This window comes from Equus caballus, chromosome 24 (genome assembly GCF_041296265.1).
Source record: "Equus caballus isolate H_3958 breed thoroughbred chromosome 24, TB-T2T, whole genome shotgun sequence".
Lineage (NCBI taxonomy): Eukaryota > Metazoa > Chordata > Mammalia > Perissodactyla > Equidae > Equus > Equus caballus.
In genome coordinates this window covers 42,734,067-42,760,293 of record NC_091707.1, presented here as the reverse complement: position 1 = coordinate 42,760,293, position 26,227 = coordinate 42,734,067, and positions in this window count along the sequence as shown.

The following is a 26,227-nucleotide window of genomic DNA, read 5'->3' as shown; positions in this document are numbered from 1 at the left end:
AACATGATGCATTCACCACTTTCGTGAAGACTTCCAACATCTTACTCTGAACCATTTCTTCAACCTGCTTTGGATTCTGCATCCTGACTTGATCTGAAATTTCCCAAGTTTGAATGCCATGATCACTTGTTTCCTTTCTTGATCCTGATATATATATATATATATATTTTTTTTTTTTTTTTTGAGGAAGACTGGCCCTGAGCTAATATCTGTGCTCATCTTCTCTACCGTATATGTGGGACACCTACCACAGCATGGCTTGCCAAGGGATGCCATGTCCACACCTGGGATCCGAACCAGAGAACCCCAGGCTGCCGAAGCCAAACGTGTGCACTTAACTGATGTGCCACCTGGCCAGCCCTGATCCTGAAGTGTGAGTGCCTTCTTAGTATGGACCTTTGTCTTTCTGTTGACTGTAATTTGGATTCTTCCTCTGACTGAGCCCCTTCTATTAGCCTTGAGTAAACTTGCTAGCCAATCAGGTCAGTTGCCAGCAGCTTCTCCCAGTGCTCAGCCATCCTGGTCAATGTTCCAACTGTCTTCCTCCTGTTAGCGGTTTCTGCGTACAAAGTACATTACTATTTTCATATTTCATCTTCTCCTCCTGGTCTTCTCTTCACATTTCTCTTCCTCTTTCCCATGTCATAAATCTCCACAGATATCAAAATTGTATGACCATAATAATCATGAATTTTCATTTGCATTACATTCAGCCTTCCATTCACTCTCTCTCTCTTCTAATTTTATCCTTTGGTGAGTAAAAAACATCATGTTAATTGTAGCTCATGATATTAGTTTAGAAAATATGCTCAATGCAAGGATGCTTTCCTTCTATACTGCATTACTTTTACTTTACTTCAAATTTTCCCAGTGTGAAGAAAATATATAAAATAAAACGTAACGCATCAGGAGAAAATCTGTGAGAAAATCACATAGGGCAGGAAGCTGCTCCCAGGAACTGCTCAAAGAAAGTAGCCATTCATTTCAAGGCAGGCAGATTCACCAAAAACCAAGTGGGAACTTTGGCTGTCCAGAATAAGCTGTTTTCAAACTGGTGACATGTAAGGTGGCAGGCTAACACGCTTCTGTCTCAAAGCCCATACTTTTTCTTTTCACTGTTAACACCTTACTGTGGCATTATTTTATGCAGCTGTGCAAAGCTGTTTTATCAATTCATTATATTTTATATCAGAGTCAATAAAAAATTTTGGCAGATGGTTCTTTACAGAAAGTTAGTATGTTGCTATACTAATCTTTAAATATAATCCATCTGTAAATGAAAGAATTAAGAGTTGCATCGGAGCAGACATTCATAAACAACAAAAAATTATAACATGTAATTAATTACGTATTATAAAGGTTACTATAAAAACATCAAAAACAGGGATTATCAAGCCTAGCAAGAATATCATAGGTAATGTCTCAAAGTACTGTTATCACTCAATCTTCTAACATATAAGGAAGATGTTGCTTTAGAAAGGCATGGAAAATCTCTTGTTCCCCCTCAGGATGTAAAGATCTTCATAATTTACCATAGACTTTTGACTTAGTGATGAGGCCTTTGTGAAAAATTATTTCACAAATTTGAGATGTCCATAATATATCCTTCTGTGCTTTGTTTAAATAATTCATTTTTCCAGAGTAATATTGACATGTTCTTTATTTTATGACTGAATCAGCATTTTAGGTTGACTTGTCAATTCTCCCAATTCTGTTCCATTACTAAATATAACAAAAAGACTCATTCTAGGACACATATTTCTTCTAGTAAGAGAGAATCACTGAAGCGTTATTAGTAGACTGGCTCTTCCAAAGAACGAGTCTGTAAATGTTAACTGAGGAATTTAAAAAATAGAGTCTCTCATAAATAAAGCCATGGTAAATATTCAATGCTTTTAAATATACCAAAAACTAAAATTTTTGAAGTCTCATAATTAAAATCTGATTCTATTTGCTTTAAAGAAACACAGTTTTCTTTACTAAAAAAGGCAGTAAAGATAGATATCCTTTAGGCACAAATAAACTAGATGTCCATAGGTTATAAACTAATCATGAATCTTTTCTATCATTAAGTTTGCAGCAGGAATTGGACTTCAACTTCATCCAATACACCCACACCTCTATGTCCCATGATTTACAAGAGATTATGTGAAATTTCTTCCTGACCCCTGTAGTTATCTGCTTCACTAGATGGAGGTCATGTAAATACAACCACAGACTGTTATTCAACTGGACAAGAAGTAGTCTTTCCATTGTGAGGTAGTAAATATTCACTCCCCCATGGGTATGTGCAAATGTGAAAAGCAAAACAGAAGGTAAACTCTGGGGCTGTACTGAGTCTTCACGGTGTTGAGCATAAATTTTCTTGGTTTTTCCCCTGAGTTTCAAACTAAACGCATCTTGATATCCATTGGAAAGCAGATCTACCTTTGCAACAGGAATATGTCCAGTATATAGAAAGAGGCTTAACCATGAAGTAGTTTAATCTCTATAATTCAAAACACTATAGGCAGAGGCTCAGTAAAATGTCAAAATGCCTTGGAGAGTGTCCAAGCAGGAGTCTGGCAATGATGGGAGTGATAAACACAAAAAAATAAGAACAAAACACTATGACACAGGAAAAGGCATCAGCTTATGACCTACTTCAATATTTCAAAGCATTTGATGGTTTTCTTCTTGTATCTGTCTATATTTTTCTCAATAATCTAGACAGTCAAAGAAAATTGTATCATTTTACTCAGGGGAGAAGAGAATGCTACAGGAAAATATTAAATGTGTGAACTACTACTGTTTCAAGTGATGGGATCAGATCATTGGATCTGTATCTTAGTATTTCCAAGAAAATATTCAGCCAATTATAGTTACTTGTAACTTACGGTGTATTAAACAGTCGATTAATAAAGTGAACTTATATCTTGGAGGAGAGAAATAAATATCATAGGCACAATTCATTTAGAATCTTTCTAGAGATATGAATAGTATTAAGCAGTCATTGGTATTTCCCAAACATTAGTTCTTACTGGTCCTACCTACCCAAACCCCCAACTAGTCTAAGAGATAAGAAATTTATTCTAAGGATCAAAGTTCAAGAATAATTATAGGAATTTTTGCATTTATAATTTTAAAAATCCAACACCCAGCAAGATAAAATTCACAATGTCAGGAATCCAATCTAAAATTATCAGGCATACACAGAAGCAAGGACATATGACATGTATTGAGAAGAAATATCAATCAATTGAAAGAGATTCAAATTGACATAGATATTAAACTTAGAAGACAAGGCCATTAGAACTGTTGTTATAAATGTATTCCACATGTTCAGTGAGTTAAGCAGTGACTTGGAAGAAATAGACTGTAAATGAACTTCTAGAGATGAAAATGCCAATGTTTGAGATGAAAAATGCACTTGATGAGATTAACATCAGATTAGACTTTGCAGAGGAAAAGATTCATGAAGTTTAAGAGATAGCAATAGAAACTATCCAAAGTTAACCACATAAGAAACAAAAAGAGTGTTAGGGAGCTGTAGGACAACTTCAAGAGTCCTAATATTTGTGGCATTAAAATCCTCAAAGGACGGGACAGAAAATATTTGAAGAAATAATGGCCAAAAATTTTTCAACTGTGATGAATGCTATAAATCCACAGTTCCAAGAAGTTCACCAAACCCGAAGGACAATAAACGTGAAGAAACCCATACTAAGGCACATCATAATCAAATTGCTCAAAATAAGTAAGAGACAGAAAATGTCCAAAGCAGCCAGAGAAGGAGAAAAACACACTACTTTCGGAGGAACAAAGGAAAGCATGACAGTGTTTTCTTGTCAGAAAAAACGCAAGTGATGAAAAACAGTAGAGCAGCATCTTTTAAGTCCAAAAAAAAAAAAAAAGTCAACCCAGGAGATTATTTCCAGTAAAATATGTTTCAAAAAAAAAGACAAAATAAAGATTTTTCAGACATGCAAAGGCAGAGAGAACTTATCACCATAGGTCCTGTACTACTACCAGACATGATGAACAGAGCCCTTCAAGCAGAAGGAAACTGCCAAGCGAAAATATGGATCAACATGTGAATGAGGACCACTAGACATGGTAAATAAATAAGATTTTCCACTAGCATTTAAATATATTTCTTATTGATGTCATTATGTAATATTGATATCTTTATTCAATATTTAATTAACTAATAATATATTATTATAAAGTATGTATATTATATATTGTTAATATATAAACATATGATATATTAATTAATAATGATATAATTAATTAATTTAGAGTACAACAGTAATGCAAGATAGATAATACATCATGATCAAGTAGGTTTTATCCCGGGAATGTCATCATATGAACAAACCATAAAAAAAGAAAACCATAAGGTCATCTCAATAGCTGCAGATAAAGCACTTGACAAATTATGAAGCCTTTTCCTGATAAAATTTAAGCAATAGGATTGAACGTTCTCAAATAATGGCATTTATGAAAAACCTACAGATAATGTCATATTTAATGGTGAAAGATTGAAAGCTTTCTCTAAGTGATCAGGAACAAGGTAAAAATGTCCATTCTTACCACTTCTATTCACCATTGTACTGGGGGGTCTAGCTGGTGTAATAAGGCTGGACAAAGAAGTGAAAGTCATACTGAAGTTAAAGGATGAAGTGAAGCTGTCTCAATTCAAAGATGACATGACAAAGAAAATCTACAAATGTGGAAATTAACTCAAAAACTACTAGAAGTAAGTCATTTAGTAGGCTTAAATTAAGAACCAATATACAAAAATCAATAGTACTAGCAAAGAACATGGAGAAATCCAAGTTAAAAATATCATTATAATAGCATGAAAAAGTATGAAATATTTAAGAATAAATCCAGAAAAAATGATAAGTGCTGTATTGTTAAACTTACAATACACTGTTAAGACAAGTTAAAGAGAACCTGAATAAATGGTGAGATATACTATGTTCATGAAATAGAAGATTCAACATGCTTAAGATGTTAATTCTCCTGTAATTTATCTAAAGAGTCAGCACAATCCCAATTGAAATCCCATCAATTTTTTTGTGTGGAAATTAAAGTAGATTCTAAAATGTATATTGAAATAAAAGAACCTCTAGAACAGCCGAAACACATTTGAAGAATAAAGTTGGGGGCTAAAATTAACGGATTTCAAGGCTTACTCTAAAACTATAGGAATCCAGACAATGTGATATTAGTGTAAGTATAGACAAAGAGATCAATGGAACAGAATAGATAGTCAAAAATATATGGACAACTGATTTTTTATAAAGTTGTGCAGACAATTCAGTGGACAAATTATAATCATTTCCACAAATGATTCTGGGACAATTGGATATACGTATTTAAAAAAAAACCTTTAATCCATACCTCATATCGTAAAAAAAGAATTAACTCAGACTGGATCAGAGACCTAAGTGTAAAACTAGAATTGTAACTAAATGATAACATAGGAGAAAAATCTTTATGATTTTGAGTAAGGCAAAAAGTTCTTAGATATAGTATCAAAAGCATGATCCACGAGGCTCTGGCCAGTAACGTAACAGATAAGTTCATGTGCTCCGATCCGCTTTGGCCGCCCAAGGTTAGCCAGCCTGGATCCTGGGTGTGGACCTACACATCACTTATCAAGCATTCTGTGGCAGGCGTCCCACATATAAAATAGAGGACAATGAGCACAGATGTTAGCTCAGGGCTAATTTTCCTCAATAAAAAAGCATGGTCCATGAGATATAGTTATGTACTTACTAGATTAGCTAAAATTTAGAAGTCTGGCCTTACCAAGTGTTGATGAAGATTTGTAGAAATTAAACTTTGGTGTATTGTTGGTGGGAATGTAAAATGGGACAATCACTTTGAAACACTTGTATTAAAGCTTACTCTTTTGTTTCAGGTGGACCTTGATGAACAAATTACTCAGAAGTGGTGCACCATGAAAAATATGTATTTTAATTTGTTCAACTGGAAATTTATTTTTTAGAGGTAAAATAGAAACTGTCAATAAGAGAATTCCTCCAGATATTTCTCAGCCATCACAACCCCCAAAACATGATATAGATGGAAATCATTCTTTTTGAGGGTGCAATGTCCACCTGTTCAGCCATGACAGTGAAGTTTTCAGATCTTTAGCTACAGGGGCCTTCAGCTGTTGTACGCCAACATTCAACATCGTGTTTGCACCAAGTTCATGGTTCCCATAGTTGCTCTCAGCCAGTTACTGAACACAGCAGGGATGCCAATGCAGGCCCATTCCTGGGAGACACAGTATTCCTCTCAGGAGGAACCTTGTCTTGAGAACTTCCCTGACAGCCTTGTCTAATTTTCCTGAGAACTTCAGTGCAGACTAGGACACTTCCACCCTAACTTCTTCCTTCCCTTGAGATCACACCTGCGTCATGGGCTGATAGCCCTCTTCTGTCCTGGCCCCCTTCCAATCTTTGCTCACAGATTGAGCAAAATCACTAATAAATGCATGTTTAATCCATTCTGGGCATCTGCTTCTCATAGGACCTGCACTAACACAATGGCTCAAGTCATATACACTGTGTATCAAATATAAACCCTAGGACAGTAGCTAAATATATTTCAGAATTATTTATTCAATCTATCAATCCAATAACCCACTTCAGTCAGAAGCCCATATCCAAGAAACGGACTGCCACACTTCCATACTTTGACTCTTTTCTCTTTATTCTGTGGGCAGTATTGAAACTTTGAAATTTTTATTTGTTTTGCTTATTTATTGTTTTATAACAGAACAGTGACATTATAGAATTTTTTTCAGAGGGTTTAGATCAGGGAAGGAGGAGAAATAGAGCAGAAAGAAGACTGATAACTTTCTAGAGAGAACATACAGCTGCTGTCAGGCTGGAGAGTAGGAAGTAGAGATGAGAGATGCTGTAAAGATAGAGTTAATATGACTTGACAACTGGGTGGCTATGCAAACAAGATCTGATGTTAATCATTTTTTGTGGAAAAACTTCAAACATGAAGCACATTCATTCTTATGTTCTCAAACTGAGTATATTGAACACAATTTACACTTGCCTTGGTTGGAAATGCAATGTATTTCATTGATAATGTCAGGGACTCAGATCTCTTATAATTTTGTATCTTTGCATAATTTATTACCTATTTCTGTTTCTTTCACTTCTTTTCAGCTCCATCATACTGCTGCTAGATACTTAAGAACTACAAGTAAAATAAGAGATAATGATTTATAACAAGAGACTAAATATGACTTCTACAGGTAAATATCCTAAACCCTATTTGTACATAGAACTGCCAGTGGGTCTGTAATTTTAATTTTCTTTATTTTTTGGCCAGACAAGACACATCTACTTTTTTTTCTATTCATCTATTTCAGTAAAAATTTTTTGAATTGGGTTTCTTTCATAAAGATGAATAGGGGAAGGTAATTCTTAGCTGCACTCTTCAGTGTTGTAACAATACGGATGTGACAGCAACTTACTGGCTTTCAATCTCTATCTTAATTTTTTCTAAAATTCAAACTAAAAAAAAAATCTTGGATGTTGAAATTTCAATAACCCGCATTTAGATAACTTAGATTTCACAGGTGAATTTTGATCTTTTTCAACTCATTAGCTGGTTCTAGAACTTAACTGATGTTAGCTATGACTCCATTATTCTATATTAATAACAAGTTAGCATATTCTTACTCTGACATACTAACATACATAATCTCTCCAACTCACACACAGAAACACACACATAGGAACACACGAACACACATGCGTGTGCATACACATACACAGGAGAGCTCTTATGTTGTTAACTTTGAATAAATTTGTAAGCAATAAGATATGAAGAGCCTCTATGACTGATACTGTAGTGTTTATAATCTCAAAGGAGTTAAATAAGCATTAAATCATATAAAATATAGCTATCAATCAGTAATACAACACATTTATTTCTTTTCAAAGGTTAACGTTTGTATAACTACAGGGATGACATATCTGAAATTATTTTTAGGGTAGTCAATATAAAAAAATCACCTTCAAAACTTAATCAGTATTCATCAAGAGTGCCAAGACAATTAAATGGGGAAAGAATAATCTCTTTAACAAGTGGTACTGAGACAACTGGATAGCCACATGCAAAAGAATGAATTTGCGTCCCTTCCTCACACCACACACAAAATTAATTAAAAATGGATCAAAGATCTAAATATGAAAATAAAACTAAAAAATTCTTAGAAGAACACATAGGAGTAAATTATTGTGACCTTGAGTTATGCAAAGATTCTTAGATGTGATATCTAATGCACAAGCAAACAAAGAAAAGATAGATAAACCTTAACTTCATAAAAATTTCAAAAATTAGTGCTTCAAAGAAAACCATTATCAAAATGACAGGGCAACCTACAGAATGGGAGAAAATATTTTTAAATAATATACCTGATAAAAGAGTTGTATTTAGAATATATAAAGAACTCTTACAACTGAATAATTAAAAGACAATTCCATTAGAAAATGGGCAAAGAATCTGAATAGACCTTTCTTCAAAGAAGATGTATAAAAGGCCAATGAATGAGAAAATATGTTCATGATCATTAGCCATCAGGAAAATGCAAATCAAAACCACAAAGAGAAACCACTTGATACCCACTATGGTGATTATAATCAAAAAAGGCAGGTGATAACAAATGCTGGCAAAGAAGTGGAGAAATTGGAACTCTCATACATTGTTGGTGGGAATGTAAAATTGTGCAGCCAATTTGAAACAATCTGGGGATTTCTCAAAAGTTAAACTTAGAGTTAATATATGACACAGCAGTTCTACTCCTAGATATATACCGAAGAGAAATGAAAACATGTTCTTGCAAAAAACGTGTATGTGAATGATTGCAGCAGCATTACTCATAATAACCAAAGAGTGCAAATGACTCAAATTTCCATCAAATAATGAATAGATAAATGAAATATGGTATATCTATATAATTGACTATTATTTGTAAATAAAACGGAATGAAGTACTGATACATACTACGGCATGAAACAACCTTGAAAACGTTACGCTAAGCACGACCACGTATTTTATGATTCCATTTATATGAAATGTCCAGAATAGGCAAATCTATAGACAGAAAGTAGGCTAATGATTGCCTAGGGCTGAGGGGAGGGAATGGTGGAATTGGATGGAAATGGGGAGTAACTGCTAATGGGTACGAGGTGTTTTTAGGGGATGATGCAAATGTCCTAACATTTATTGTGGTGATAGTTACATCTTTGTTAATATACTAAATACCATTGAATTGTATCACTTTAAATTGATGAATTATATGTTATTTGAATTGTATATCAATAATTAAGAAAAAATGTAGTCAGTAGCATTGTTAGAAGAAATCTCTCAAAATTGAAACTATAAAGTTAAAGGAACCTATGAATATCTCCTTTACAGAGATTACAAACTTGTTAATACACCGTGTGTGTGTTTGCCTATGTGTGTGTATATGTAAAGCATATTTACGAGCTTTACTTAAGTCTGAATATTAGCAATGTCAGATGGTATTTAATACATCTCCTCATGAAGTTAATCTCCATGTGGTGAGACAAATCCATCCCATGGGTTATCTTCTTATCAGTCATCCATGAGTCCCAATTCCTTTACCTTTAATGCTTCTTATAAAACTCAATCAAGGAGACAATCAATTTCTTGACTTAACGCTTTTTAATATCCTAAATCTTTTTAGTCTTTGCTAAGAACAAAGACCCCACAACCTTTCTTTGATGTCGATGGAGAACTGGGTATACTCATTATAAGAATGGCTAACCCAGTATTTCCTGTAGTAAGTAATCTAACTGGGAAAAGACAATATATTTATCTCAGCTTAGTATTGATCTAAATGATAGAGGCAAAACCTACGAAAACATGTTCTATTTCCAATCATCTGCTTATTTTGTGATCTTTGAAGCTTTTTTATAAAGAGCAATTCGTATTAATAAATTCTAATATTTTCAATAAACAATACAACTCAATGCGTTTTATTCAATAATCTTTAGACTGCTTAAATTTTCGTTGCTCATTTTTCATCTCAGAACCAGAGAATTTTTTGGCATGGAGTTAAGTTTTAAAATAATCAATTTAGTTCACAGGGTTAGTTCTATAAAATAATTTCACTAAAGACAGCATTGTAAAATCTCAATGTGAAGCTATAAAACATCAATAAAGTTTAATTTGAAAAGTTAACAAAGTCCGTGGAGACTCAACCACATTTTATGACAATTTATTATAGTTACTGTTAATACTGCCAAGATGTAGCAATATTATGGCAGATAAGCTTTCTTCATGGTTTTTCTTTTTCAGAGTAACCACTGCAGTGTCAATAAGTACAATAGTATAGCTACCACAGAATGAAGGAGATAAGTGTGGTGGAAAGATCTAGAAGGAGAAATGAGGAAAAGGAAGAGATTTACAGCATGCATATATTTTTCCCTTCTTTTTTTAAACTTTATTGAGATATCTTTAACATTTAAAAATCATATATATTCATGGTGTACAACTTGATGTTTTGATTTATGTATACATTGTGAAAAGATAGTCATAATCAAGCTAAACAACTTATCCGTCACCTCTACATAATTACCATTGTGTGCGTATGTGTGTGTGTGTGTGTGTGTGTGCGGTGAGAGGATTTAATTTAAGATCTACCCTTTTAGCAAATATCAAGTATACAATACAGTATTGTCAACCTTGGTCACCATGCTGTACATTAGATCTCCAGAACTCATTCATCTTGTATAACTGAAACTTTGTACCCTTTGACCAACATCTCTTCATTTCCCCTACCCCACCTCTGGCAACTGTCATTCTATTCTCTGTTTCTATGAGTCTGATTGTTTTAGATTCCACATATAAATGAGATTATGTGGTATTTATCTTTCTGTGTCTGACTTATTTCACTTAGCATAATGTGATTCAGGTTCATCCATGATGTCACAAATAGCAGGATTTCTTTCATTTTTTAAGACTGAGTAGTATTCCATTGTACATATATACCACATTTTCTTCATCCATTCATCCACTGGCGGACATTTAGGTTGTTTCCATATCTTGGCTTATGTGAATAATACACCAGTGAACATGGAGGTGTAGGTATTTCTTCAAGATCCAGATTTCATTTCCTTTTGATGTATAAACTCAGATATAAAGTTGCTGGATAATATGATAGTTCTATTTTTAATTTTTTGAGGAACCTCCCTACTGTTTTCTGTAATGTTTGTAGTAATTTGCATTCCTACCAATAGTGTACAAGAATTCCCTTTCCTCCACATCTTCACTAACACTTGTTATCACTTGTCTTTTTTTATAATAGCCATCCTGGCAGTTGTGAGGTGATACCTCATTGTGATTTTGATTTGTACTTTATACTCCTCAATTTCAAAATATATCACAAATCTTCAGTAATCAAACAGTATAGGACAGGCATAAAAACAGATATAGAGGCCAATGGAACACAATAGAGATATCAGAAATAAATCCACACATTTATGGTGAACCAAAACTTAACAAAGGTGTCAAGAACACACAGTAGAGAAAAGATAGTCTCACCAACAAACGGTGTTGGGAAAACTGGAAATCAATATGCAGAAGAATGAAAGTGTACCCTTACGCCACACCGTATACAAAAATCAACTCTAAATGGACTAAAGACTTACATGTAAGACCTGAAACTGTAAAACTACTAGAATAAAACATAGGGAAAAGCTTCTTTTGTTTGTTTGTTTGTTTGTTTGGGGTTTTTTTGAGGAAGATTAGCCCTGAGCTAATTACTGCCAGTCCTCCTCTTTTTTTGCTGAGGAAGCCTGGCACTGAGCTAACATCCCTGCCCATCTTCCTCTACTTTATATGTGGGACGCCTACCACAGCATGGCGTGCCAAGCAGTGCCATATCCCCAGCCGGGATCCAAACTGGCGAACCCTGGGCAACCGGGAAGCGGAACGTGCGAACTTAACTGCTGTGCCACCGGGCCGGCCCCAGGAAAAAGCTTCTTGACTTTGGTCTTGGTAATTATATTTTTGGTCATGATACCAAAAACACAGATAAGAAAAGTAAAAATAGACAAGTGGGATTGCATCAAACTAAACAGCTTCTGCACAGCAAAAGAAGAAATCAACAGAGTGAAAAGGCCACTTAAAGAATGGGAGAAAAGATTTACAAACAGTATATCTGATAAAGGGCTAATATCCAAAATATATAAGGAATTTACAAAATTTAATAGCCAAAAAACTAATAACCCAATGACAAAAATGGACAAGGGATCTGAACAGACATTTCTCAGAAGATGACACAAATAGCTAACGTGAACAATAAGTAACAACAAAAGGTGCTTAGGACATCTGCACTTTTGAACAGTTTGGGGAATCTATTTTGCAGCTATACTCACGTCAGAAAGCAAAAGGATATGTACAACATGTTCACAGAAATCATGTGTGTTATGGCTAAAAGCTGGGATCATGAAGAATATTGATACAGGCCCAGTTTCTATTCATTGGTCAACCTGGCATCAGCACTTTCAATAGAATATTAGAGGCCAAAAATGACAGTCTGCTGTGGGTGTGTGCCTGCCTGAGAACAGTCTGAACACGGACATTTACAAAGATGCAGACAAGCCACCATGAGCTAGCCCAAGCAACTGCTGTGTCCTGCGCAGACTTGACAGACACTTATCAAATGTCAAATGGGTGCCAGGTGCTCTGGCAGCAACTATAACAGAATCTTACTGAATCAATTACAGTAACACCATGTTTCTAAAAGAATCAAGCGGGTCCCACTGAAGAGCAAGAGAAAAGATTTTTCTCTCCAGAACACCAAGTTTCTATATAAATACAGGTTGCTCGTGTGATGAATACAGGAATAAAAGTATAAACTGACCATAAAACAGATTTCTTTCATGTGTCTCATCCAATGCAGGTCACCCACCAATTTGCCTCTATTTTGCTTATACTACCTTCCTTTGACTGAAATAACACCCATCCTTTAACTCAGTTATAATTGTAACTGTTCTGTGAACCAGTATTCTCCAAGATTTTATTTATACCAAATGCTTTGGGCACTACTTAACCTATTAACCACCTAACAATTATTTTTTATACATATTCATATATTTTATAATATACATACGGTAATACAGATAAGCAAAAAAATTTAAAGAAATAATTTTAAAAGATTTTACTTGTATTTTCCCATAAATGATGAGGACATTTCCATGTCAATAAATAGATCTCTGCATCATCTCTTTTGATGAGTTCATAACGGTCCATTGTATAGACATATGGATGCACCAAAATTGATTTAAACATACCGATATTATTAGATACTAAAAAAGCAACACTGTAATAAAGATTCTTATACATATGTCTGAGCACACACTTTGTTTTTATTACTTCCTTACATCAAATTCTTAGATATGGGCTATTGGCTCAGATATCCTACAGTATGCCTGTGGCAAATGCCTACAGAAAAAACAGAATCAATTTTTGCCTTAACGAGCCAGATAGGATTTTTTCCTTAACTGTCTCAGTAATAGTGGTAGCATCACTATTTTTGGTAAACCTCATGGTTAAAGTAATATTCTGTTATTTTAATAGTTCATATCTTTTCTATTTACTGTTATGATTGAACATCTTTTCATGCTTTTTACATTTTTCTAAGCTTCGCAACTGATTAAATGATACAGGAGTACCTATTCTTTGATGGTTTGCTGGAATTTGTGCAGAGCTCTTAAGCATGGTGGTGATAAAAGGTGTGTTTGTTTGTTGTTACATTTTGAATATCTTTTATGGTTATTGGCCTATTCAGGTTAAAAACTATTTTTTACTTGTGGTTTTATCCTTCATTTTATAATAGTAACCATTGGTATTTCTCTATTTTCCATGAATAGCTTTATCTGTGGTTTATCTTTCAAAAAATTTAATCTTATCTTAATTTGTAAATTATGCTAATCTTCGATTGGAACACATTCTCCTTAGAAGTGTGTGCATATGAGTGTCTGTGTGTGCATCTGTGGAAGCCTTGTCTTGATTGCATAGTGTATTTATTCTAACTTTTTCTTTAGTAATAAAGCACTAAATGATATCAATTTTCCTCTTTATTTATATTGGGATAAATACCATGTTTTTATATGTATTATTGTCATTGTAACTATAGTTTTTATTTCTTCATTGGCAAGAGTTTATGTAGATGTTTCAAATTTCCAGGTACTTGGGAATTTTTCTTGATTTTTTTTTGGATAAGAGTGATTTTGTTTCTTTGTTATTGGAGGGTAGCTGTTACTAATTTAAATTTCTATTCTATTGCAGTCAAATAATATAGCTTCTAAAATATCTGCTTCAGGAACGTTGATATTTTCCTTGAGTCATATAGATCAAATTTTGAAATATTCCATTTCCTTTTGAAAGGAAACTAAAGCCTTTTTTGAAGAGGACAGAATTTTCTATACAAATATACTGAATTAGTCCATGTAATTATCACCTAAATTATCTATCAAAGACAAATTATGTTAGTACATTACTGTCAATTTATATGATTGACTTCAATCTATTTTGTCAATTTCATCTTACTTTTCTGACTGCATTGCCTTGTGGCAATATTCAATATTCTGTGTTGATCAAAGTTACTTAGTTGCATTATCATTATAATCTATGTCCTTCACTAATAAAAAACATGCCTACTTATTCTGTTTAATGTTTTGGCCATAAAATATATTTCAAGATATCAATAGTGTGACATTATATGGAGTAGTGATAACAGCACTAACTCTGGAACTCAACTCTGCCACTTACTTGAACTAGGTAATTATGGACAAGGTAGCTGTACAGTGGGGATGATAACAGTACCTTCCCCACAATGTGTCTCTGAGGGTTTAGAACTCTGTAAGTATTAGCTATAGTATCCTTTTCTGTTTACATCCTCCTGAAAATACATGTCTTCTTACTTTTACATGTTTTTCCACTTCACTTTCAGGCTATTTCTTATAATTGACATCTGCTAATATTTTGTTTTTTGAAGAGAATGACACGGCACGGGGGTCAGCTTGTTTAGGAGCGCTCCTCCTGTGTGCTGGGCAGAGAGAAGCTGTGCTAGCCAGTGGGATTCGGAACCAGAAGACATGTCATCTCACCTCTCAGTTTCTACACTTTATCACCTGTGGGAAAGTCATTTAACTTCTCTAAGATGCTGTGTTCTTACTTGTAAAACAGGAATAATACCCAGTATACAAATCTTTGGTGAAGCTCAAGTGAGAATGTACGGGAAAGCCCTTTAGAAATTAAAATCACAGTACACCATTGTTAATCGCTATTGTCACTGAAGATTCACAAGCCCTTTCAGAATCTCTTGGGAGAAAATATCTTCAAAATTCAGAATATTTTGGATTTTAGACAAGTAATTCAGCGTGGTCTGAAGTAGCAAATCATAATCAAACCCATTAATATTTCTGCAGCAAAGTAGACCAATATTCCACTAAGTGGGATAAATGAAGACAACATGTAGCTTCACGACCATTTCGGACAGGTTTAACTCTCAACTGAGTTACAAAAAGTTTTCATTTCAATAGCTTTTTAGATTTTGGAATTGGAAATAAAAAATTGTTGACCTGTATTTCCTTATCAAATCCCATTTATTTTTTGGGAAGTTCATGCAGATTCCATTTTTAAAGAACATTTACTAAATGCCTTGATGTGTATGTTGTGTAAAAAATGGCAGAGAACATGAAACAAAAGAAAAAGAAAGATAATCTAGACTTCATCAAAATTTAATACGTTGTGTATCAAAGGACACTGTCCAGAGAATAAAAAGACATAAAATAGGACACAATATTTGCAAATCATTTACCTGATAAGGATCTAGTGAGTGAGTGTGTGTGTGTGTCTAAGTGTATGTGCCTTCATTCCTTCTCTTGATTACATAACAAAGAACTATTTCCACACAATGTCAATAGACTGAAGAAGATGTTGACTTTCTTCCTGTTCTCTGTATAGTAGGGTGAAGATAGAGAGATAGAGATAGATAGAAGATTAGAGAGAAGATAATGGACATAACACTCTTCTAAAGTTTGGATCCAAGCAAGCTCTACTATCCTGAAATTGTCTATTTCTCCTACTCCTACTGCTTTGTTTTCTGATATTTCTAGCTGCTGAACTTAATTTTAAAATACAATTTCTCAGTTATCTGCCATCAAGAATTCTTTCTTTTGATCATCCTATGCTCAAAACAATGTCCCTTCATTCATTGGATCTATAGCTTTTAGAATGCATGCAAAACTCCCAGTTTCACTCTATTACTTGTCCATTACTTCATGTGGTTTATAAAACTCCGTCCATTGTAGTAATATCTTGCTGAGTGTTCAGGATATATTCGGTGTAGATAAGCAGTACAGACCAGTATCCAGGCATAATTTGAAAAAATGGCCCAGGGTCTTGTGATTGGTGCCCAGATCATGAGTCAGTGCTCATGTTGATATGATGACAGAAGTGTGAATTTTTTACCTTTTCTCAAGTGGCACACGTCTCACGAAAAGCCAGGTCAAAGACAAATCTAAACATAGGTCAGTTTTTTCCCCTGGTTCCAGTTACCTTCAAGTCAGTAAAAAGTTTTCATGATTCTGGCATTAGTTTTTCTGTATATAAGTTCAATATAGTTGGGATTTTCATCTTATTTCTTTGTCCTCATAATGATCAACTACATAAAAGCTATGTTTTAGAATTTAGGCTAGCTCTATATTAGCCTAAAGAGAGTTTGAATAGGAAAATATTAGGTTTTGAATTTATCTTCTCCTAAATTGTTTAATTAAATTTGAATAATGCAAAATTTCACTAAGTAAATATTTAAGAATCATAATGGTTAAAAGAACATGCTTCATATTTTAAGGATTTGGATTGAATTTCAGCTTTATGGATTAATTTATGGTACTATGTGACTTTGAGCAAGTTACTCTAAGCTTTGTTATCATTCTTGTCATCAACAATGTCACTTCAGCTATTGACAGTTTGAGCTTTAAGCATTTCATCAGTACAGAAAAAATGAAAATGGAAATTCTCATGAATTATTTTTCAGAGGTTATTAGTCATCATCAGAGAGATAAAGAAGCAATTTGATGAGGAATAGTCTGTCTAAGGCAGGTCCTTCTGAAAGTCTTGACATTACTAATGTGTTAAATTTACTCTAAAGAAATAATCACTTTTTAGCTAAACGTAGATGATTATCAAACGACTGTAGTGCACCTATATTGATTTGGTTTCATTTTGTTTTCTGGGACCCAGAACCTTATATCGCCTTTGTTATACTTTCTACTGAAAACATGAGGAGAAGAAACAGAAGGTGAGAAGTGGACCTGTGTCAAGAAGAACCTGCATTCTGAACATCTGTCCTTGTTACACATGGAGTAGAAGACCACATGATACCATATCAGAACAAATTCTATAGACTGCTCTCTTGCCAGCACATTCTTGAAACACAGGCTGGAAAATTGATCAATTCATTTTCATTGCTGGAACCTGCATGAAAGGACATAAAAAGCTGCCCAAATGTTCTGCGTTAACTGGTCAGATCTTCACAGGACAGCCTAATGGCAATGTCTACATTGTTTCAAGTCCTAGGATTCAAAAACTCCATATAGCAACCAGGCATGATAAATTTTACGAATATTCAGAAAAATCTCAATTCAACATTTAAATTTCTGTCCTAGAAAATCTCCAATTCCTTAAAGTGATACTTTAAATCTGCTCAGAGGCAAGCAAGTGATTTTAATGGTCAATGTCAGTTCTCAATCTTTTTGGATGTTCACGTGAACTTGATGTCATCCACCTCCTTATCTATATAAGAAGAAGAAATTGCCAAGCAGGTATGCAGATGAATCTTGAGCTATACCTTCCACTTTTTGGACACAGACCTGTCATCATGCCTTTGCAAAACACATTTTCTCCTCTATGCCAACACTATGTATTCATCAAACTCGTTTCTTGAAACGTTCTTGATAGCATTCATTCTACTTTAAACCACCTGTCAAAACAAGCCTTTAATTAGGTTAAGCTGTCTGGCTTTGTGAAAAGGTTTACTGTACTCAGTTGTCCCCGCCATAAAATTAATAGTTTGACCAACTTCTAAGGAGACGGATTTTGCACTCGTGAAAGTCAAATTAAATCCACCTTTGCCAACAGAGGGAAAAATTGGTGTGCCTGAAACTTTGAAAGGAGCACTTCATTTATTATGATCTTTCGAGTGCCAAAGTACAAATTAGGTAGAACTGCAGCTGCAAGAAATCCCAAGTTAGAGCACATTGCTCTTATGACCCTTTCAGTAGGCAACGCACCTACGAGATAATGAACAGAGAGAACGACTGCACCAGAGTCTGCCCTGCCAAATTTCCAAGCAAATTTGCAATAAGCAACCAATCGTTCAGTAAATTAATATTCCACAGACTCAAATATTACGTAGGCTATTCACTGCACATCATTTCTAGACCCCAATTTTGATAATATTTCCAGGAACTAGGCTCATTTTATTATTAAAACTCAGGAGAATAGGATTGGTTTAAAAAAATGCTTTATAATTTCATTCAGGTCTAAAACTGGTAAAACTGTTTTTGGACCCTCGTTCTCTCAGCTGAAGTAGCAAACGAAATAATACTCAAGATAATTTAATCCTGAAGGCAGAGTGATTTGGAGTTTTGGTTTGGGATTTTGTTTTTCCCTCAACACGTTACATAGATGGGTCTTCTATTGACTTGGAGAGAAAAATGATTCATGATTCCAATTATTATTTAAGGAGTGTAAAGTCCTAAGGTCTCTAAGTCAGGACTCAAAGTGGACAGTAGGATTAACCAAGACAAAGTGCTCTGACATTTGTCATAGAGTCAAAGGGAGTCATCAGAAAGGTTGCAAAAGCCCTAGGTTTTACCATAAAACTTAGAGAAGAGGAATTAATTCAAGACGAAGTTTTCTTTGTTGATTACTTTCTCTTCACCCTGGATTTTCACACAGTAAATGTACTTTATTGAAACTGAATACGATAATTATCTTCAACCATAGTTTCATAGAGTTTACCAGAAGTAAAGAAATCTGGTTTCTTGTTTCTTCCTTTTGTAGTGCTAGACGTGTGGTTGTAGGGCAGTCAGTTAACTCTGAGAAGACTTATGTCATCTCTCGAAGATCAGCCACAAGCATGTTTCTAAAAGACTGGGGGCTCCGGGAGGAGATTTTTTGATGTTTCTTCATATTCTCACACAATATTTCTCAAGCTAATAAAAAACCTTTTTGTGACAAGTTTTAATGTTTCATTTACTATCCTGAAGTAAAATTCACATATAACAAAAAATTGTTTTCTTAAAAGTCAATCTAAAGTCCTAAGTGTTACATAGAAGAATAACAATAATTTATAATGAAATATTCCATTTCACTTTGTAAATGCTCAGGCTGACTATACGAGAAGACATCATAAAGTCATCAGATTATTCGACAAATTAGAATGAGTAAGTTTAGAATAAAAAGGGAGAATATCATCAGAAGCAATTCTATACAAGTTTTACAGAAAAATGAAACCAGAGATACAGGTCGACATTAGACTAAAACCCAGTATGAGGATAAGTAAATCATAGAATAAATTCACCTGCAAGTGATAAAAGAAAGAGGTAAATGCCTTTAATCAATACAGGTATAAAATGCCAAGAACTATCACAGACTGTTGAAATGGAGAAAATGAGTCAAAATGTTTTCAGATGATTTAGGCCTTATTTCTAAGTGTATTTTAAAAGTAATTCATATTTTCTTATTTATCAAACATTTATATAGTGCATTCTGTGTGTCTGGCTCAGTTCAATGCTTTTTAACTATATTAATTCATTCACTTCTCATATGAATTACCCTGTGATACCGGAATTGTTATTTTTCAGAGGAAACTGAGACACAGAGAGGTTAAGTAATTTACCCAAGAACCCATAGCTAATAAGCAGCCGAGCCAGAATTTGAAACCAAGCATTCTGATTCAGGGTCTGTACGCTTGATTTCAATGCTATCATATAACGACCTCGGATAGGACAGGCTCAAAGAATCACAAAATATATCTCCTGTTTTAAATTCCTCCTATATGTTGAGGCATACAATTTTTTTCTATTATGTAAAAAAAGGCCTTGGAGACCATATTGATCAATGTAACACAAGAGAAACAGGATGTATTGGGAAAAAGAACAACAATAAAAGTCTAAAGAGAAATGGTGATTCAAATCTCTATGAACATCATGAAAACAAGTTTTAAATATAGGAAATACAAAAATAAAAATTAACTTCAAGATAGTTTCTCACAATTAAGTTTTTCATTGTGCTGCTGAGATACTCAAAAGTAGAAAGTCAAGAACATGAGTTATTTTTAGACAACCTTTATTAATAAAATTTAATGAGATGCTTACATTTCATATGTCTCCACTAATTTTCATAATACTTCATCTGGCTGTGGAAAGGAGTCTCAGGTAGCCTCAGTTAAAAATTTACATGTGAAACCTACAAATTGAGAATGATCCAGATTTAATTTCCATGAGAAGTGTGACCACACACAATGGAAGATTCAAAACAATATACAATATTTGGTAAAGTGTAAAACAGAACAATGTTCCCTTGATTTATACAATGTTTGCATTTCTTGCTGCTTCGGTTTGCTTTAAAGCTGTCCCAAAACCCCGTTTCGAATTTATATGTAAAATGGAGTTTTAGTCTATAGGTTTAGCTATACAGATGCACTTGGCTGCATGACGGATGTTTTAGACAATAGTTGACTGCAGAGCGATCCTGATCATTGCAGGATGTCTAACCTTACTGGCCCCACTCGCAAAAACTGTAGTAGAGGCCACCCGCAAAATGTTGTGATAACTAAAAATAATCGCTATAAATTTTCCAAATGTGCCCTACAGGGTGGTACCTCCCCCACTGAGATCCATTGATTTAAGGCTTTGCATATGGAGGTACCTAAAGCCAATGTCACAGCTTAAATAGTATAATTATGTAAGCCAATAAATTCCTCCCTATTTTTTTTGCACTATGCATTAGACTAATGATGCATTATTTTAAAAAAATAAAAATAATTTTCATTAAAATAAAGAATGAATGAGTTTGCATTTTTTGCTTCTGGGTTGTTTTCCACTATCATGCTTTTATCAGCATATGGGAACAATAGCAATGATATATGGGCAATGTAGAATTTATCTTTCAATCTCACTATAAATGAATGGATTTTAATGAAAATGTTGTATAGTGTCTAACCTAGAAAAAAAATCTGAACAGACCCTGTGTGTTAAGCAACCAGACTGTGTATTAGGAAAATATTCTCAGAAACTTATGCTCTGGTTACAAAACGTAAGTGTCTGAACAGAAACTCATTTTCAAAATTAAAAGATTTTAAAAGTTCTCTGTAGTAGACCGGAAATGAGAGCACTGAGTCAAAGTTGGGTTACTTCTTGGAAAATACTATCTCTAATTCATATTGGCTACCTAGACACAGTGTTTCTGGAAAGAAAGACATGATTTTATTTATATTCTAAGAAAATATAATAAACAACTCTCTAGCATACTAAATATTTTAATCTAAGGGACGGGACTGGTTTTATTGAAATTATGGTTTTCCATTGGAAATACCTTATAATATGTTGGGAAGTGAACCTTATTAAAATAGGTAAGATTAGATAGATGTATGTATACATGTATATATGCACGTACACACGCATCTATACATACAGATACATATATATGAAATAAGAGAGATAGAATGAGAACAAATGAATCAATTGTAGCTTATTTCAAAGTCCCAAACCGGCTTACCAAATTATGACAATAGTTAGCAGTTTGGGTTTTTTTTGTGTGGGGAATATTGGCCCTGAGCTAATATCTGTTGCTAATCTTCCTTTTTGCTTGAGGAAGATTGTCACCGAGCTAACATCTTTGCCAGTCTTCCTCTATTTTATGTGGGATACTGCCACTGCATGGCTTGACGAGCAGTGCTACGTCCGTGCCCAAGATCTGAACTTGCAAACCCCGGGCTGCTGAAGCGGGACACGCAAACTTAACCACTACGCCGCCACCAAGCTGGCCCAATAGTTAGCATTTTTTAAGTGCCCTTTGTGCTGTGCAATATTCTAAGCACATACATATACTAATTAATACTCATAATAACTTTATGAGATAACACTGTTATGTCAACATTTACGTTTACAGCTAGAGAAACTTCAAGGTGAAGACTTAAATGGCAAGATTTGAATCTAAGCATTTTGGTCCCAGAGTATCCACTTAAACATTATATTCTGTGGCTTCTCTCCACTGTTCTATCAAATATCAGCTCTAAGAGCTGTTTCCACGTGTGTGATAAAAAAACATTCGTGAAATATAAGTTCAAATTAAAGTCAAGTTAGAGAGATCCTAGGGCCTTATCGAACTTAGTATGCAAATGTGCACTACGACTTACCAGAAGATGTATCCCAAAGTTCCTGGACCACTAATCCTTGCGTCATAAACCATTTTGCAAAAAATAGTATGGCATAAAACATCTTTTGAAAATGCTTCATGATACTGCCTTTAAATAACACGTTTTAAATCAATAACATTAATAAGAGTTAATTCCACATTTCACTCAAAATTTTATCATCAGTATTTTAAGTTGTATTTTCAAATACTTTATACCAATTTTTGAAAAATATTAATTCATAGACTCCAGAATCTGAGAAGGTTGATGGAGTATATATATATTTACTTACAGAAATAGTCTTCTAAGTATTGAAACTTTAAACAGATTTACTGTAAATCTTTTTGAATATAAAAACCATCAGAGGGCATATCTCATGATTCTAGCATTTTCTTAGAGATGCATATACCAAGTAGTATTTATCTTTTTGAAATACTCGGTAAATCATTTGTGACGGCTTTCGTGGGGATTAAATGAATGGATAAAATTAGCCTGTTTTTCTTTAAGAAGTATCAGCTTTGACCTTGTAATACCTACATATGAAGTTAATATGTTGAAAAATCAGAAATTCTCAGTAATCTAGGAAGTGTAATAAAATTTAATGATCTAGGGTATATTTTGATGGATTTAGTTATGGCAGGAGAAAGGAATAAAAAGTCTGAGTCCAAAAAAAGGGTGCTACAGTCTCAGTTTTAAAACATCTTTCACATAAACTCCAAATATTTTTGTGTCTTTGACATAAACTCTAAAAATTTTTAAAATTTCCTTCCTTTAATTTTGTTTTTACAAAACATGTCTCAACTTTCAAAAGACAGCTAGCTTTTCCTCATCATAAATTTTGAGACATTTATTTTTAAGCTCAATTTAGAAATTTTAGATAACTTCCATTTAAATGAATATGCATTATCAGTCATCCACAAAAATTATTCAGCACTTTCTCTAGATCTAAAACTGGGGTGGAACCGTGGAGGCACAGAAGTGTTAGGCAAAGTCCTTATCCAGGAGATTTTGCCGATTTCTGTATCTCGTGGGCAGATAACTAAGAAATGCTGATTTGAAATACGTTTGGATATGCCTATGTGATGCTCTCAACTCAAATCTTCCCAAGGATAGCATGATGAGCATATGACCTTCTGATATTAAGAACCAATGTTTTTTATTCTTTTTCCTAAAAATGACTGATTTCATTTCTTATTAAAATACCTTATTTCTCAACCCTTTCCAAACTGATTCCTGCTTTGTAACAGAGAAAGTGATATGAAATAAGAGAGTTTCATCAAGGATAAGTCATAGGAAGTGGCCTTTTGTAAAGAAAAAAAATAAATATTTTGAGCTGAGTTTTATAATTCACCCCTAGAGTTTGGGTGTCAAATAAAAACAGTTTTGAAACAGAAAATGATAATACACTGCCAAGAACTAACTTACCTTTTCCATCGGTCTGACAAATGCAGTGTTAACATGTTGAGTGTAACATTTGGGGTTTGAGATTGACAATGAGCAGGAAAGCCAGGTGGAGCTGCTGAAAGGACTGAATGTGAAAATCACTTCATTCTCTTTAAGCTAATTCTAGCAGAAAGGGAATCTGACATCAGCACTATGAACAATGAGACAAAAGTTTCTATCACCTCTTTCAAATCGTGGCTCAAACTACAGTCAAATTCTTCCTTTTTATACATCTCTTTTGCGCACATGCATTTAATAAGTACCATATCAGTTCTGTTTTTCCAGCGTGTTACGACCTGTTATTCTGTCATTTCTGTGTATATAAATTTGACCTTAATTGACTAACTTATACATTTCTTCCTGGCAATGGGCTTATTTTCCACTTATTTCTTCCTGAATACAAGATAAAATACCAAAATTTCAGTCATTCATGAGTCACCTTCACAATTTTTGCCATATTCGCTCACTACATGTTTTTTGCTTTATATTTTAGACTCACTATTGTATGTTTTTTTTAACAAATCATTATTCCAGGGTTGTCTCATGTTTCGTGTGCTTGTTTGTGTGTGAACACACCATCCCAAGATTTAAGAGAAACACGTCACTCAAAGGTAGCTAATTAGTATGTTCCATCTTCCTGTCCACTGCACTGGTTTCAGTGGACCAAATTAATTCCATAAATTAACTTAATTCAACAAATTAATTGAATACAATTAAATCAAGGGAAATTTGTTGAACGAATAGAAAGTAGAAGCTATCCTTCTAACGAGTTTGCTAAGCTAGTATACTTTAAGCTAGATTTGTTAGCACCATATTAATTCCATTTCCAGTCAAAGCCACCCCAAGAAGGAAGCCAACAAGTACAAAAGCAGAGCCAGAAGACGGAAAAAGTTTCCAGATGACTTCCTTTCAGCTCCTGGGTCCAGTTTCACCTTAACTTTAAAGACCTGCTCTTGAACATTTCGACTACTTGAATCAATATGTCCCTGATGCTTTTGCTTAAATAAATTTGAGACGAGTTTATGTCCCTTGCTACAAAAAGAGTTCAATCATACATTGCACAGTGTTCCTCAAGGCATTCCTTGTGATGACAGTGTGAATCAGAATCATTCTGGGTTCTTTAGAAAATGCTTTGCCCCACCCTTGACTTTATGAATCAGAATTTCTGAAAAATGAGGCCTGTGAATATAGATCTGTAATCATTCCAGTATCTACTAGTCATTGATCTGGAATCTGCTGACTTCTTTCATTTTCTTGAACCACTAGGCCCCGAAAATCTATTTTCATGCCCCTTACAAATTAATTACACAATTCTCTCACCTCTATCTTTCCACCATTTTGAAAAATAACCCGGTTTTGAACTTGCCTATCCCTGTAGTAACTACTATAGTCTTTGTATTTCATCAGAGTTCAGATCTTGCTCTGGCTTGGCCTAGAAATTTCTCTTAGAAATCTTCCTTAAAAAAAACAGACATTTAGAGGTCAGCCTGGTGGCACAGCGGTTAAGTTTGCATGTTCTTCTTCAATGGCCCAGGGTTTGCCCCTTCAGATCCTAGGTGTGGACTTACGCACTGCTTGTCAAGCCACGCTATGGCAGGCATCCCACATATAAAGTGGAGGAAGATGGGTACAGATGTTAGCTCAGAGCCAGTCTTCCTGAGCAAAAAGAGGAGGATTGGCAGCAGATGTTAGCTCAAGGCTAATCTTCCTCAAAAAAAAAAAGACATTTAGGGGCTGGCCCCATTGCATACTGGTAGAGTTTGGTGCACTCTGCTTTGGCAGCCCTGGTTTATGGGTTTGGATCCCATGTACAGACCTACACCACTCATGGTTGGCCATGCTGAGGTGGTGACCCACATACAAAATAGAGGAAGATTGGCCCAGATGTTAGCTTAGGGCAAATCTTCCCCAACAAAAACAACAAAAAAAACATTTAGCAATACTGAAATTTTGTAAAAACAGAAATTTAGAAGGGCCTTGTAGAAATTAGTTCTATGTGGTATGGATTGTACAATGTACACAAAGGGGTTCATCTAAGGCACGGAAATTCCAATGTTGTTGAAAAACTTCTCAAGGTGGAGGAGAAAGATGCAACAAGCACGTATAAGAACAAATGCAATTCAGGTTGATCATGGGCTGTTTTGATGGTCAGTAAAACAGAGAGAAAGAAACACATCAGTGTTTGGGTGCTGTCTTGAGACAATGGACATAATGAAAATAGAACTGGCTAGGCAATCTGGATGGTCTGGATTCAAACTTGCTATGAACTATAATTCAGCAGTCACATCATTGGTGCCCGAC